Raw genomic sequence first — 15,471 nt, 5'->3', positions numbered from 1 at the left:
AATGTATGTGAAATGCTTTGATACAGGAATGTTTTGCTATGAAATAATCGTTTTAAAAAAAGTAATTTTTTTAAAATTTTCAAATTTGCCGCCGGTTCCGGCGCCCGTACGTCCCGACGTCACAGGGAATGGAACACGGAAGCCAGATGCCGGCATCGGCCGGAGGAGATGGTCGGGGACGCTGCAGGGGACGCATCGTGGGAGCGAAGGACAAGGTAAGCGCTGTAGGGAATCCCTGTGCAACGCCGCATGGTAAGCCCGAGTGTAGCTCGGGGTTACCGCTTTTGGTACTGAAACTTTACACCGAGCTACACTCAGGATTACCGCCAGGGAGGTTAAAGGTGTACTAAAGGAGAATTTTTTAAAAATTACATATTGGGGGTTATTTACTAAAACTGGAATGGTGTGAAATATGATGCAGCTCTGCATAGAAACCAATAAACTTCCAGGTTTTATTGTCAACTCTTAATTGAACAAGCTGAAGTTAAAAGCTCATTGGCTACCATGCACAGCTACACCAGATTATAAGTGCTCTAGTTTTAGTAATTCTCCCCCAATGAGTCCCCAGTCTAACTGTGTTTTTATCTGTTGATTCTACTGTTATTTTTCAACAAACCAATCTGGGCAGCAAAAGTGGAATTTAGAGAAATGAACACTGACGGGCTTGCTTCCAATGGTTAGCTTTTATTTAGTTAAAAACACTATCCAAGGAAAAAATGCTGTAACTGCTTGTGTTAAGTAGAGTTGTTAGTCACCTTTAAAGTTCATCCAAATCTACTAGTCCATCTATCCTTACCCTCTTCAGACAATTCTGCTGACCAAGAGTGTCCTTGTTGTTGCTCCATAGAAAGAGAAGCCTTCCCAAGACAGGAATTGTGTTACTGGTCAGATCACCAGGTGAAAACAAAGAAAAAAGCTAAAACACAAAATTAATGCAGTGACCACATCTAATGATTGATAAGCTGCAATATATTACATTTTTATTTTTTGGGGTGTGATTATGCTTTAATTCAGAAAAAAACTGACTGAGGTTCTAACCTCTCCATACCATTTCTCACCTTTCCTTTCCAAATGTATAAAAATGTGGCTTTAGATACACTATAAGAAAGTAATCTGTCAGAACTCCAAGACTTATTAGCATCCTCTGTTCAGTTCTTAAAAAACCTTCTACTCTCTATGGAGATCAGCACCATCGAACCCTGTACTGCTGATGTCTGAACTAGTAATGCTGAGTACTTTCAGCTTCCCCTCCTTGTGATTCTTTTCAGCACAGCTCATTATTTCAGTCCAACTTACAAGGTTTCCTAAAACCTGAGCAGAAAGTATCAGGATGCTGCTGGGGCACTAGGCGCTGCAATATCGGCTTGTAACACCATGCTGACAGATTCATTTTAAATCAAATAAAGTGCGAACAAAAATAAATGAATTCAATGTGAGTATGTATGAACAAATAAACAAACAAGCAAATTAAATATGGTTCTAAAATTTGCAGGTCGCATTATAAACAGGGGAAAAAAAAGCTGATTCTGGGTATCTTGGGAACACAACGAACCGTAGCAAATTGCCTTTCTCCGCCACGATGCTAAAACCTGCTCTGAAACGGAAAGAGAAAGCACATTTTTAAACTGGTTTCTTGCAGTTTTACGCCTCCCAAATCTGTCTGTGCCTCCGGCTAACTCACTATTGACCCTGAATGGTGTATTTATTTTTGAAGCCTCTCTAAGTCACTTAACAAGTCTACACTTTTTTCTTGCATAATATTGGCTGCATCCTTAGCGTTTTAAGGAGTATCTATAATGTAAAGGCTAGGTTCACTTTTCCAGAAAAAAGCCTATGCAGTCAATGTGTCCCAATAGATATTTAAAAACTGTGCAGCTTTGTAAAATGTTCATTCATTTTCTGTCATTCATTTTTTTGTCATAATAGGCCATTTGTGCCCCCCTGAAGCCTGGTTGGAAAAACTCCCAGTTGGTATTCCCTGCATCCTATCCTGTTGCCAGGATAAGGAAAAGTGCATTTTGTTTTGCTGCTAGACCAGTTTTTCAAATTTTCATTCACAACAAAAAAAGGTGTATGATCAGGGAGCAGGAGGGAAATGTTATTTATCTTTATTCCTTTGAAGTTGAGCTTTACAGTTAAATTTTATGCAAAAGTGATATTGTGAGTGATCGTTGGTGGAATAAATCACCCACTTGCTACTGGCTCCTTATATTTTGAAAAACACCCAAGTTAAGATTTCCCTGTCTTATTTTGGGTTCCACTCCCAAACCCCCATGCTCCCTCAAAGCCATTTTGAAGATGCCACTTTCTGTTATTTATTAGTTTTACATTGTGGTGGGCTATAAGCACTACAGATGGGGAAGCTAGGAATTTTGGAGGGTAGCCTTGAGCAGATAAAATTCCTGCTGTGCTGTTCTTTTTCACTCCTGGTAAAACTTTTCTGTATCCTGCATTCTCTTTCCCTTACTCTTCTTGGATGGGTCAAGAGGTGATTGCAACATACAGACACTGTTCATGGCCTCTTGGGTGCACCACATTGCCACTATGTTGATGCCTTCATCTGGACTTTATTAATGAGTAAATTTCAATTAATTGCAAGGTCTCCTTTTAAGTCTGTGCCCCCCCCCCCCCGTAAAAACAATTATGCCCAAAAGCATTCTAAAAATGTATCCATAGAGAAGAAAAGTCATATACTTACCTTAATCCTGCTTTCCCCATTGCAGCAAGCTAAATAAAATAGCAACCACCCCAATTTATAACTAGCCTTTGAAGCAAGGTGTACATGGGAGAGGTTTGCACAGCACAAACAAAACAAGATTTGTTCCAGCACACTTTGTTCCAGCACATTTTGTAAAAAACAGGAGGCTAGCTGGTAAGTGTGGTTCAATGACACTGGTTTTGTGCTGGGCAAACTCTTGTTTTGTGCAAAACACTTCCATGTGTATGTTGCTTTAAAGGCTGGTTATAAATTGGGGTGGTTGCCATTTTTGTTTAGCTTGCTGGAATTAGCGTTGGGACTCACTGGATTCCTTCAGATGTCATTGTGCTTTGCTGGTTCTGACATGTCCTTGTGCCTTTAAGGAAGAATGGGCTGCCTCCAGACATACTTGCCCTTAGTTTATCCACTGCTATATATACTTCAACATGGAGGCTCTAAAATATACTGTAAGAGTTAGGACTGCATTTTAAAGAGGGGTCTTGATGAGGCACTACAGCTTCCACATATATTTGCAAATGTTGTGCAACTAAAACCTCAGTATTTAACGTAAATCATTAAATGGTTTCCTGTGTTTTTTTTTTTCAGGCTAGCTAGTAGGTGTGCTGGGAAACCTCTGTTTTTGCTTGCTTTCCCATTGCAGGGTATGGTGTCACTATCCTTCTGGCATGATTCTTAGGGAGAATTCAGTGCTCAAAATTACAGACACTCCTTTACAGGAGCTTCCTCTCATGAGATTAGGACTGTCCTACATTCCCTAGGATTTCGCTGGACTTGAACATCGCCCTTGCATAGGTGCCGTGGGTGAAAGATGATGGTAATGTAAGTATCTGTCCTAATTTTCTTCACAAGTACATTGTTGAGTTACTATTAGAGAGCATTTTATACAGAGGGTCTGGACCTAATAAGGTGGCCTTGCATTTTACTGCAAGGTTTGCTTTTAATTTCCTGATCTTCTTGGTCAGTGTTTCAGCAGGCAACAGGACTAAAGATGGTCAGACACCTAGCATTTTCCGATGTTAGTAATGACAACTACCACACACTACAACAACCCCCAAAAAAAGAAGTGAAATAAATATTTTAATACTCCAAGGAACTGTAACATATGTGACAGTGATATATGGCATTTTTATTGTGACTTGCATCAGTTGTCCACTCTCAGATTTTGCTGACTGGTTGTGCTGCATGAATTGTATTGTGCTCTGAGACTTAAGAAAATCCAAAACGGCAGGAGAGCCTGCCTCTGACTGTGTATCTGTTATTTTAATAGGTGAACAGAGGTCAAAGAAAAATCTGATGGTGCATAATTTGCTGTCAGGGCTGCAGTTTGAGTATCAATCATGACCAGCCGTTGAATGTGGAATGGACATCTACAGTAAAATGTCAATGGTTGCATAGAAACCTTTTTAATGCCCATTTAAACACAAGCTGTTTTCTTTTTGCTTTTTTTTTTTCTTTTAGAAAAGAGAAATGCTGCTACTATTCTCACCTTCCCATATACCCTATATGTGTATTTCTTCCTGTTAACTTGAATGTGCAGCTAGAACACACCAGTTTTTTTTCTTCTTTTTTTTTTTTTAGTTTTGGATGCAGTAGGGTTAGAGCCTCTATCAGTTTATTTTTTCATGTGTCCCATTATTCTCCATTTTTCCCATTTTTTTCTTCACTTCAAGTGCTAGAGATGAGTGAAACTGAAAGTTATAATGTCTCTAAAATTTCAGCTAAAACCAGGAGATTTTATCAACATGTTATCCATTCAGTGAAATTCTTTGAAGTTAATTGAAAAGGTAAAGTTAAGGTGGAAATAAAACATTTTTTTTCTCATTTTTGAGTACGCGAGGGTTATAACCAACTGTCTTTTTTTTTGTCATCTGTGTTTCACTGGAGAGATTTCCCTTCACTTCTTGACCATATCCAAAATAGGAAGTGAGAAGAAATTCCTCCAAAGTGAGGGAATCTGAGGGGGTCACAGAGTCACCAGAACTATTATCCCCATTGGAAGATTCACCTTCTATTCGTGTTCTGGTGATGACCTAAAATTAGATATCCCTAACGGGGGCACAAACGACCGCAAAACCCTGACAGTTGTCTAATCGCTCTCTGTTCTACCCCCCTCCCCCCAACACAAAAAGTTATACTTTAAGGTATTTTTTGTTTTAAGGGTGCAATTGGCTTTAAATGGTTTCTAAAGTGCTTTCAACTGTGCTTAACCTGTTCTTGTGAAAAAGTGGACCCTTAAAAACCCCATTATTATTTTTTTTTTCTAAGAAAAGAAACAGAGAGCAGAAAAAAATAAAAGAAATATACAAGGTGTCAGTTCACAAATAACAATCAAATACACACCAAAAATATATAAAAATACAAAGAACATTGCATGAAAAAAGCTATATTAAATATGCCGAAAAACATCCACACTCTCTAAAAAGAGAAAACAATACATTTTGGATTTCCAAAACCAAATAGAAAAGATAAATCTGTATCCACACTTCCCCAATGGGATACAGACAAAAAAAACTAACAGGAGTTTTAACACCTTCCTGTCCTATTCAAAACATAAAAAAAATAGGCTTTGGATATACTTTAATGCTGACCCCACCCATCTACACATAGTTACTTGTCTTTCCATCCCAAGATGCTCTTGTGGCCTCCAGTAGGCAGAATGGAAGTTTTGCCACTACTTGGAACTTCCATGGAGCTTTCTCCTTTAACTCCCTTTGGCCAAGTAAAGCAGCAGTGAAGAGAAAGGAAGGCCTGTAATTGTTAGGGTTAGGGTCAAAGTGAACCTCTTGCTTCATTTAGTCATGGATCCTCTTTAGATGTTGTCCTTAGTACGGAACCATTTAAAGTCAGGTGTGTTTGGAGGCTTTTGGAGGCCATGTATGCTGGGTTGATGTATATCTGTTGAATGTTTTCAGTATCTCATGATGCCACTGTTCACTCATAGCTACAAGCAAAACTCCTCATAACATCTATGTTAAAAGTCTGTATAGGAATAAAGGCAGGATAAATCCAAAGCTTAGGCTGGCATCCCTCCAAATGAAAATTCTTATATACAGTGAACTAAACAATTTAGAAGGACCTACAGTATATAGCCAATTTGTATGTCTGTATAGGTAAGATTCTGACTTGTAGTTCCCATCCGACACAATATGTTTCTTTATAAATATCCAGTCAAACAAATAAATACACATTGCTAGGGTTTTGTGGAAGCCATAGTCCAGATCAACCCATTAAAATCAACCCTTAAAGAGTTCCCAAAATTAAATGCCACACACTCAGAGTTAGATTTCAATACCCATCAGCCTTTTGTAGATAAAAGTCATGGAGAAAAAAACCTTACATAACAATTACAAAACACTTTAATAACTAATACTAATTCTAAACCGGTAAAGGTCTATTAAGGCCTCACAGAGTATAACATATTAAGCTACATCTGCCCTCCATAAATCAGGTCCCCAGCCACACTACTCTGCCTTATATCATATACATAGCAAACCATTGTCATTTGACTTAAAGCTGAACTCCAGTGAAGTAAGAAATGACCATTACAGTGGTGCTCCCCCCACACTGAAAGGTTTTAATGCTAATTTTTGCATAGGGTACCAGAAAAAATACTTTTACTTACCCTGCCTTACCTCCCATCTTCATTCCAATTCTCCAGGTTGTGGGCAGGCCCTTGGTGTCCTCACTAAGAATTAATTTACACTTGTACTTCTTGGGCAGAAAAAACAGGTGGCAGAGCCATGTTTTTACCACATCCAACAGCTTCCCCTTAATCTGCAAAGGCAGAATCTAAGGGTGCTCAGATACCTTACCTCCCTTAGCAGCCGGTACCCACCTCTTCACTTCATGCTCTAGGTTGTGGGCAGGCCTTAGGTGTCTTCACTTAGGACTTGTCTACACTGGTGGTGGGGCAGTAAAAACACACAGCTTTTACTGAACCTCAACCATTCCCCCTTAAGTTAAAAGGCACCATCTGGGGGCAAGGTTTTCTTCACAGCTGTGGCAGGAATTATACACTCTGTCAGGAACTGCCGCCAACTGAGCATAAGCCGTCGGGTACAGTAAATGGGTCCATACTGCAAGCGCCCCACAGCTAAGTATGTTGCATGAGCTTGTGGTTCAATAGTGGGGTAAATAGGGGGTTAAATAAGGCCACATATTGCCTCCTCACTGCCTGCCAGATGCCTTCAAAAACCAATCCAGTCACAGATCACTTTTTAAATGAGTGACAGTCCTTGCCACAAATGTAAACAAACCCTTACTGTGCAGATCTGTTGGTCCTGTATTGTAAATAATGACATTACAACTGTGATAGCTGGTCAGAGATCCAAAGAGAAGAGCATTCAGGGGAACCATTGCATAGAAGGAGGAGTTGACAGGAGTAAATAAGTAAAAAGTGCTTTAAACTTGTACCCTAGGCAAAATGGACATTTACCCTTGCAGTGTAGAGGGAGCTCCTCAGGTTTCCATGAGTTTAGTGTAAAATAAATAGAATAGGAAGGGATCTATACCTTAGACAGGTCCCTAATACATCACAACATACTCAGAAAATTGCCTTAAAAGGCCTTATCAACCACCAAGGTGCTATAATAATCAACCCCAAAAGTGACCAATGGACCCAAAGCCAGTAGACTGGGTGGGTGAGAGTCTCCATCCAGCATCAACGAACCTCTGACAGACTCTTGGATTCATTACTGTATGTAAACAGGTGTTGTGCTACAACAACATAGAAAAGCAGACATGATCCTTTATTATTTTACTCTCTGCTGTGATGCTGGATGTCATGCTGCACTATCCCCCTGCAGACAACAGGGGGAAAACTCAAACAAGAAAGCCTATTATCTCCTTTGCAGGTCACTGGGAATCATGGGAGTTGTAGTTCGAGACATTAGCCATATTATAAACCTAATGAACCCTTTATTCTACAGGTCACAGACGAAATTAAGGAGAAGGGGGAGTGGTGAAAGGACTTTTACTGGACTACAGGAGAAACCTCTTCCTCTCGGTGCTAAGGGAACTGGAGAGAGCACATCTACCTGCATGCTGACCAGATTGTTGGGAGGCTAGACTAGCAGGAACTGAGCTTGAGGCCTGGGAGAAGAGACACTAGGTGCAGAGCACACACCACAGTATTGCACTTACACTGTTGTCTCAGGGAGATGCAAGGTCCTCTCACCCTATTCTTCCTACTGCTGGCCATCAGAGACATTCTGTGGGGAGACAGAGGGAGCCCTTTGCACAGTTACACCACAAGGACTGGTGAGTGGGCTCACTGCCCATTGCTTACACTGCTTGCAAGGAATGAGCCACTAGAGGCAGAACATTGACTATGTGGCACCTCTACCAAACTTACACTTCATTTATACTACATCTATGTATAGGTAAAGGACACACAGTGAGCGCTCTCAAAGAAACAGCAGCTGAACATCCAGGATAAATGCATGTAAAAATCCTCAGTAAAACATATACATATAAAAATAAAGCACTGTAAAATGATCAAATCATGCAAATCAACACAATAATAGTCCTGAAAAGGTGCTCATTAATTCCCAGTGCCAATGGAAAGAATGCAAACTAACCAGAAGCGCATTTAAAATACGCATGTGTGTAAGAAATCCTGGAGATTCCCCTCTCTCCCTCTGGTCAGAAAATGGATATGTGCTGAAATAGATGGCGATATCGCCCTCTAGTGGGAAAACGAAATCCTGCAGGTCAGGAAGCTCCCAGGATAGGATATTCCTTGCTCTACCTCTGAAGAAATGCGTGCGCACGAAACACGTCAGGAGGAGCCTGTGGACGTCGTTGACACTACGCTGCTGGTGCCATGTGGAGGCCCGGCGGCCGCCTATAATTTTAAGAGGGTCAGTGGGTCACTTTCACTTGCCACCTGATTATATGTTTTACTAGTTTTTTTTAAATAAATTGAAGTAATATACTACACTATGAGTATCTCTCTGTGTTCTCTGTGAGGGGTCTTTCTCCCAATTTCACAGCCACAGAGTGATTTCAATCCCAGCCCTGGTTCCATTGAAGAGGAATATCCTATCCTGGGAGCTTCCTGACCTGCAGGATTTCGTTTTGCCACTAGAGGGCGTTATCGTCATCCATTTCAGCACATATCCATTTTCTGACCAGAGGGAGAGAGGGGAATCTCCAGCATTTCTTACACACATGCGTATTTTAAATGCGCTTCTGGTTAGTTTGCATTCTTTCCATTGGCACTGGGAATTAACCTCCCTAGCGGTATGATTATTTCAGATTTTTGGTGCTGAAAGCGGTACCATTATTCTGCATGGAAATATGTCGTTTTTTTTATTGTAGGCTGTAATATTTAGGAATAACTCACTGAAATCTGTCCGAACAAGAGTCTATTAAACATCCCGGGTATGATAAAATTTGAAACACAAAATCATAAATTATAATTTAGTAAATAATCATAAAAAATAATAATATAATAATATTACATTTAATTCAATAATATAATCAAACCAAAAACACTGAAATTTGAAATATAACGCCAAGTTCGCACATTGCTGAGCAAAGTCGCAAAATTGTTTTCAGTGTCTGATGACGAATTTCTCCACGAATCATCACTCAATTCTGCAAGTGGTTCTGATTTACTATCGCTGTTCTCTAGCTGATGTAAACCCGCTTTTGACCTAAAGGGACACTTTTTGGACGCCATGGACTTTTCTAAGTTTCCAGGCAGAAAGAACATTCAAAATGCAGACAGGGGACAGGACAGAGCACTAGGGACAAAATGTATGTGAAATGGGTTGAAACAGCAATGTTTTACTATGAAAAATCGTTTTGAAAAAAATGACATTTTTTTTTAAATTTTCAAATTTCCCGCCGCCGTTGCCGCCCGTACGTCCCGACGTCACAGGGATCGGAACACAGGAGCCGGATGCCGGCATCTGCCGGAGGAGATGGCCGGAGATGCTGCAGGGGACACATCTCGGGAGCGAAGGACAAGGTAAGTGCTGCAGGGACTCCCTATGCAGCGCTGCATGGTAAGCCCGAGTGTAGCTCGGGGTTACCGCTTTTGGTACAGACATTTTACCCCGAGCTACACTCGGGAATACCGTTAGGGAGGTTAATGAGCACCTTTTCAGGACTATTATTGTGTTGATTTGCATGATTTGATCATTTTACAGCGCTGCATTTTTATATGTATATACTACATCTATACTGCACCTATATTTCCTCTGTATTGTTCTAGACTGCACATTACTGCACCCATACTACATCTATTCAGCACCAATACTGCATCTTACTGAACCTAAAATGCATTCTTACTGCATGCTGGTTTATCAAGACTGTCAATAAGAGCACCAGAGCTTGTTAAAGGGCCCAGACAATAGCTGGCAGAAGAACAGCACAAAGGACTGCCTCCTCTACCAAGCCATTCTTCTAGCCCCTACTCATTATCCATTTAACCTGTATCCCTGCCCAGTGAGCCTAGACCTAACATAGTCATCAGTAAGGCACCTTGGCTATATAATGGGTGTGTATTGGAATCCTCAGTAAAAGCACTACTCCTTGGAAGTTTCACTATATAAAGATTTGAAACCTCTCAATGGAAGCTGCATACCCTCAGTAGCTCTGCAGTGACAGCTCATATCAATAAGACATGATTAATGGACAATTAGGAACAGCTGTTTGGGATTCCCCTTTGATATAAAGGTCTGTGCACAGTGCGAAATTCTGCTGGTACTCGATACCTACAAATACCAGGCGGATCTTTCCTCACTGAAACTGAGACAAGCTCAGCTGACTACTGCTTTCTTTCAGTTTACAAACAAGTCAGATCTGTGAAACACAAATTAAAGGACATCTACAGCCAAACAGCTAAATACACTGTAGCAGATCTGTAGAAACTGTATTACAAAGACTGCAGCTCTGCTGCATCAATGCCACAATCCTACTCTTGCCTGTTCTTCAGATTTTAGAGAACATTATACTGGGGGGGTGCCCACTATGAGTTTTATCTTTCTTGTAGGTCCACCAAATGTCATGACATTTCTGCTTACAACTTCCAGTCGTAGTATGAAATAGATGTTAATTTTAAAGTAGAAGTACATTATCTGAATGCCATTTCATTTGTGAATTCACTGTGTACTGAGGGTTTCTTGCATCCACTACTGGTCTGTATGCATTGATTTCAGTGATAGTGGCATGGCATTCATTATTTGAAGATAACAATGGGCCACACCAGTGTAATGTGTTTTAAAACAGCAATTTGTAGTCACCATCAGAAGCCTGTGTAAGGGCTCATGTACACTGCAGCTGATAAACTCAAGTTTAGGAGCTGTTCAGCATTTTTTTCAGCAGCCCCTGATCTCACCAAAATGCCTAATGTTTTCCTATGTGTCCATGTACACATCTTCGTTTACAGTAATTTACAGGCATTTGAGTTTACAGTCTTTTTTTTGAACGCAGAAAACTTGCATTCAGCAGTCAATTTTATCAGTGTCAAACGCAGAACTCTTGAAAGTGCAGATCAACATGGCAAATCGCGTTTATAAACATTTGCGTTTGAACTTTTTTTACCTTTTCCAGTTCCCAATGCTGTCCAGAGCCTTTTTTTCATCATGAAAAATGCATACAAAGCGTTTTCAAGGTACTCAGATGGACAAAACACTGAACACAGGATGTTCCTACCAAGCTTGTCACACATTGTAATGACCAATTCACACCTCAGACCTCTCCCACCCTTGGAAACAAAAGATATGTTAATGACCATTCACACCTCAAATTCCTCATGAAGACCCCCTGCCAGGTGGCCTTAATGACTCCACCAGACACCTGTCCCACCCTTGGTAACAAAAGAAATGTTAATGAGCAATCACACCTAATTTTCTCAATGCCTACTGCTATCTCTGCTTCTACTCTCTGTATTTCTCTGAAACAGTGTAAAATAGTTATTAATTTACCACGTTTCAGTGCATTCTGGGCATTTGGAGGTTCTCCTGTGCTTATCTTTAAAAAATGCTTCTAAACGCAAACGCGCATAAAAGTGTTATGCAAACGCGGCTAAACAAACGTTTTTTAACCTACGTTTTCCAGCAGTCAGTTTTCATCATTCAGAAGTGTCCCGTGTATATGGGGCCTAACAGTGCAACAGCACAAAAACAAAAATAGGAGAGTGAAAGAGTGTTGCCGGTCTATAACAGGAAGTTCTTGAAGAAAGACATTCTTGTCAGGATCATCAGGTGTTCATTTAAAGTGGAACTTTAGTCTGCCTAGGGGGTGAAGCATGTGCAGATAAGCTCTACTTATCCCTTGGGTCCTGACAGCAACCAATAGCACTTTTGCAAATGTGAAAGGTTTCAGACTTGCCTAGCAGCAGTCTTTGTACATGTGCAGGAAACCCCACCCATGCGCAGATGACTGCAGCACATCTGCACCTGTGCATGGGGCACGGAGGAGTTCTCACCTAGGTGAGAATTATGGTACTACTGCTTTGCAGCACAAATAAAGCACTTAAAGGAAAAAAGAAAAAAATTGCATTTGGAATTAGGATAAAGATCCACTTTATTCAAAGGCGCAGATTTAAAATAATATTGAAAATGAATGTGGAAATTAAAACATGTTAAAGTTTATTTGAGATTTTAGTGATTGCATTTACCTATTCTTTACATTTTCATAGATCAATGAGTCGCATGGTTCTTTGCAGATCAGAGGGATATGAATGGATACATCTAGATGAAAGGAATATTCACAATCTTCTAAAAACAAACAGTATTCACTGTGAACTGATTAATTCATCTCTAATGGCAACAGAGAAGAAAGAAATGTTAGTTGACTACACTAACGAAGCAAAAACAATAAAAAAAAGTCTTGACTTTTGACACAATACACAATGGTTTTGTATATAGTTCTGTAAAGGCAGCACTGTACTTTGGGGGCTTATTTTAAGAGTGGCAGATGCAAGGTGAGATGAAAGAATTCTAGTTCGCAGAAACAAAATGTACTTGTTTGACCTTACAGATATATCTGCTGTGTCCTGTACTTTTTTAGTTCCTTCAGATGCTTGTGTAGGGTCTTACCTCCTAGCTCTTTCCCATCAATCACAAGGAAGGTGGTGTAAACCTTGAGAAAAATGATCACAATCTCTGTCCCTAATAAGCTTAAAAGGGTGATCGGGCCTGCTGTACATGGTGTTTGGGGTATGCTCCTGGCTGTGTGAAGATCTGTTCCTATCTTTGACTGACTCCTCCTGGGTGGGGGCTGGTCTTCTGGTCAGATGCATCTGTAGCAGTTTAAAAGTGTCTGACACAAGTCAGACATTTTTTCCATTGAGCATGTTGGCTCTATGTAAGAGAGGATCTTAGTATCTGGAAGAGAACAGTCAGGGTGTGGCACACCATACTACACTTATGAGCATAGACTGGGTTCTTGTGACAAAAGGTGCATATGCAATCTTATGAATGTTTTACAGATTTTATTAAGGGGCTAAGAACTTGGATGGGATCTAGGGGTATATGGGATGCCTGAGGAACTGCAGAATTTGAGGACAAACTCCTTGGCAACAGTCTCTTTCCTTGAAGAGCTCCAAAGATTTTTCCTAATGTACCTTCTCAGACCCTGGATGATTACTCCTCTTCACCCAGCTGCACTGAGGGTACTCCCTGGGCAATGGGGGCCTAAGAGCTGTTAGTTTAGAAACAGTCCCAGATGCAAAGCTAGTTGGGTATTGCACCTGACTGCCCTCTCCCTTTATCCAGCCCAGGTGTGTAAGAGTACTCACACTGTCCTTTCCTGTCAGCTTAGTGGGTTGGTGGCTGCCTACAGGCCTTTCCCTTGGCTGGCTCCTTCCCTGCTGTTCAGGATGTCCTCCCAAAGAGATGGTGGCACAATGGGGGTCCTCTTTTCCAGCAAGCTGCCTGTAGGTAAGCCCCCTCCCAGGCTCCACACTCCAGCCTTCCTCAATCCATCTTGCACCTGACACTGCACAACTCCCCCAGGCTCTGCCACACATGAGGATTGGCTTGAACAACATGCCCAGCCTCCTGCCAGGGGATTAGCCAGAGTTCCTCAAACATGTAGATCTAGGCCTCTTCCCATTCTCCACCCCTCCAACAGAAAGCTCTCAGGTTTCTGGAGAAGTGGGAGGGTTCCAGAAGCCTTGACCTGATAGAACCTCCTAGCCTGTCCTGAGGTGAACTCCGACCTCACTCACAGGCTGACTCATCCCAGGCTACTACTCAGCCTTTGCCTAAAAAAACAAACAAACAAACAGCGAATCTAGTTAACCTGGAGGGTGTTACACTTGAGAGGTAAGCAGCTACCCTTGAAAAGTTTGAGCATGCAATATGCTTTCTGGTGTAAGGACAGTTAGAAGAGAGTGCACTGTAGTTTGTGTTACAGCATTTATTTAGTGAAGGTAGGTGAGGCAGAGTGCCCCAATAAGTTCCAGTTACCCTGGAATATTAAGCAGACTGGGGGGGATTTACTAAAGTCAAAAAGACTGCACACTTTGCAAAGTGCAGTTGCACTCTACAAGAGCAGTTTCTCCAGAGTTTAGTAAATGAGCAGTATGTCTTTCATCATCCAATCATGTGCAAGCAAAACTGCTGTTTTTTTATCTTCCTTGCACTTTATTGGATATTCTTTGCAAGGTGAATCTTTACCCCGTTTGCTAAGCTCTGGAGCAACTGCACTTTGTAAAGTGCACAGTCTATTGCCTTTTGTAAATAAACCCCTATGTTCCCTGTGCTGCTTTTCCTAACAAGGAATAAAACATTCTGGAATGCTCAGCTCTCTTGGCTGAGATGCCAGGGAGTGGCATTAGTGACAGTATAAAATTACAAAATATTTAAAGAGTAACTCCACTTTCATAGGAAAAAATATCAACTTAAAAAAATTAATAATATAGCATATACAATTGTAACACAAATCATATTGTAATTGAATATTAATAAAAATTACCTTTCCTTTTTAATCTGCAGCACTGTAATTCTCTGTAAAATGCAATGAAATATGGTAACCTGGAGGCATTCCGTACACAGATTGTATCCAGAATGCCACACCAGACAAATCATTTGCTGCTTGTGTGATTGGCCTACTGATTTTTTTCCAGAAGTCTACGCTAAGATGCAAGTCCGATTTTTGATATCCCCTGCAACAAAAATGTCATTTTTGGTGAAATAATCACAAGTGGAGATCACATCTGAAGGGATGGAGACCCTGCAGTTGTCCAAATTAGAGCCCAGTAAGTGCAGCAGCTTATAAATCACTCCCAACCATACAGATTCACTCTGCACATGGACACAGACAAACAGCTAGTTCTTCAGATTAACAAATAGTAGGAATCTGAAACAAAGTTTGTTAAAGTACATAGATCACCCAGAGGGGAATGTTTTGTTCTCAACAAAACTGGAGTTACTCTTTAAGTTAATATTAGAGCAAATGTGTTAGCTGCTCAAAGCAGTAAGTTGATTTTAATGCTTAACCTCACTGGCAGCACATACCTTTTTTTCCTCCCTCAATGCTCTGTTTGAAAAAAATAAGTCTGTGCATGGGAGTAATGTAATGTACTCAAGTGACAGCAGTGACCCATTGCAACTGGCTATTTAGGCACCCAGATCTGTCACAAAGGGGTGATTAGGGAGTCCTCAATCCTGAGTATGCTCCTAGTCATATTTGTATAGGTCTTCTTCCTTTTGCTCCCAATGGCAAACGGGAGCAACAGGGGTAAGGAGTCTCTTCTCACCTCTAAAAGACAGCAGTGGTCTGACCAGCAAAAC

This window comes from Staurois parvus, unplaced genomic scaffold, assembly GCF_062004578.1.
Source record: "Staurois parvus isolate SC_StPar_1 unplaced genomic scaffold, SC_StPar_1.0 ptg000232l, whole genome shotgun sequence".
Lineage (NCBI taxonomy): Eukaryota > Metazoa > Chordata > Amphibia > Anura > Ranidae > Staurois > Staurois parvus.
This window is presented reverse-complemented; position numbering follows the sequence as displayed.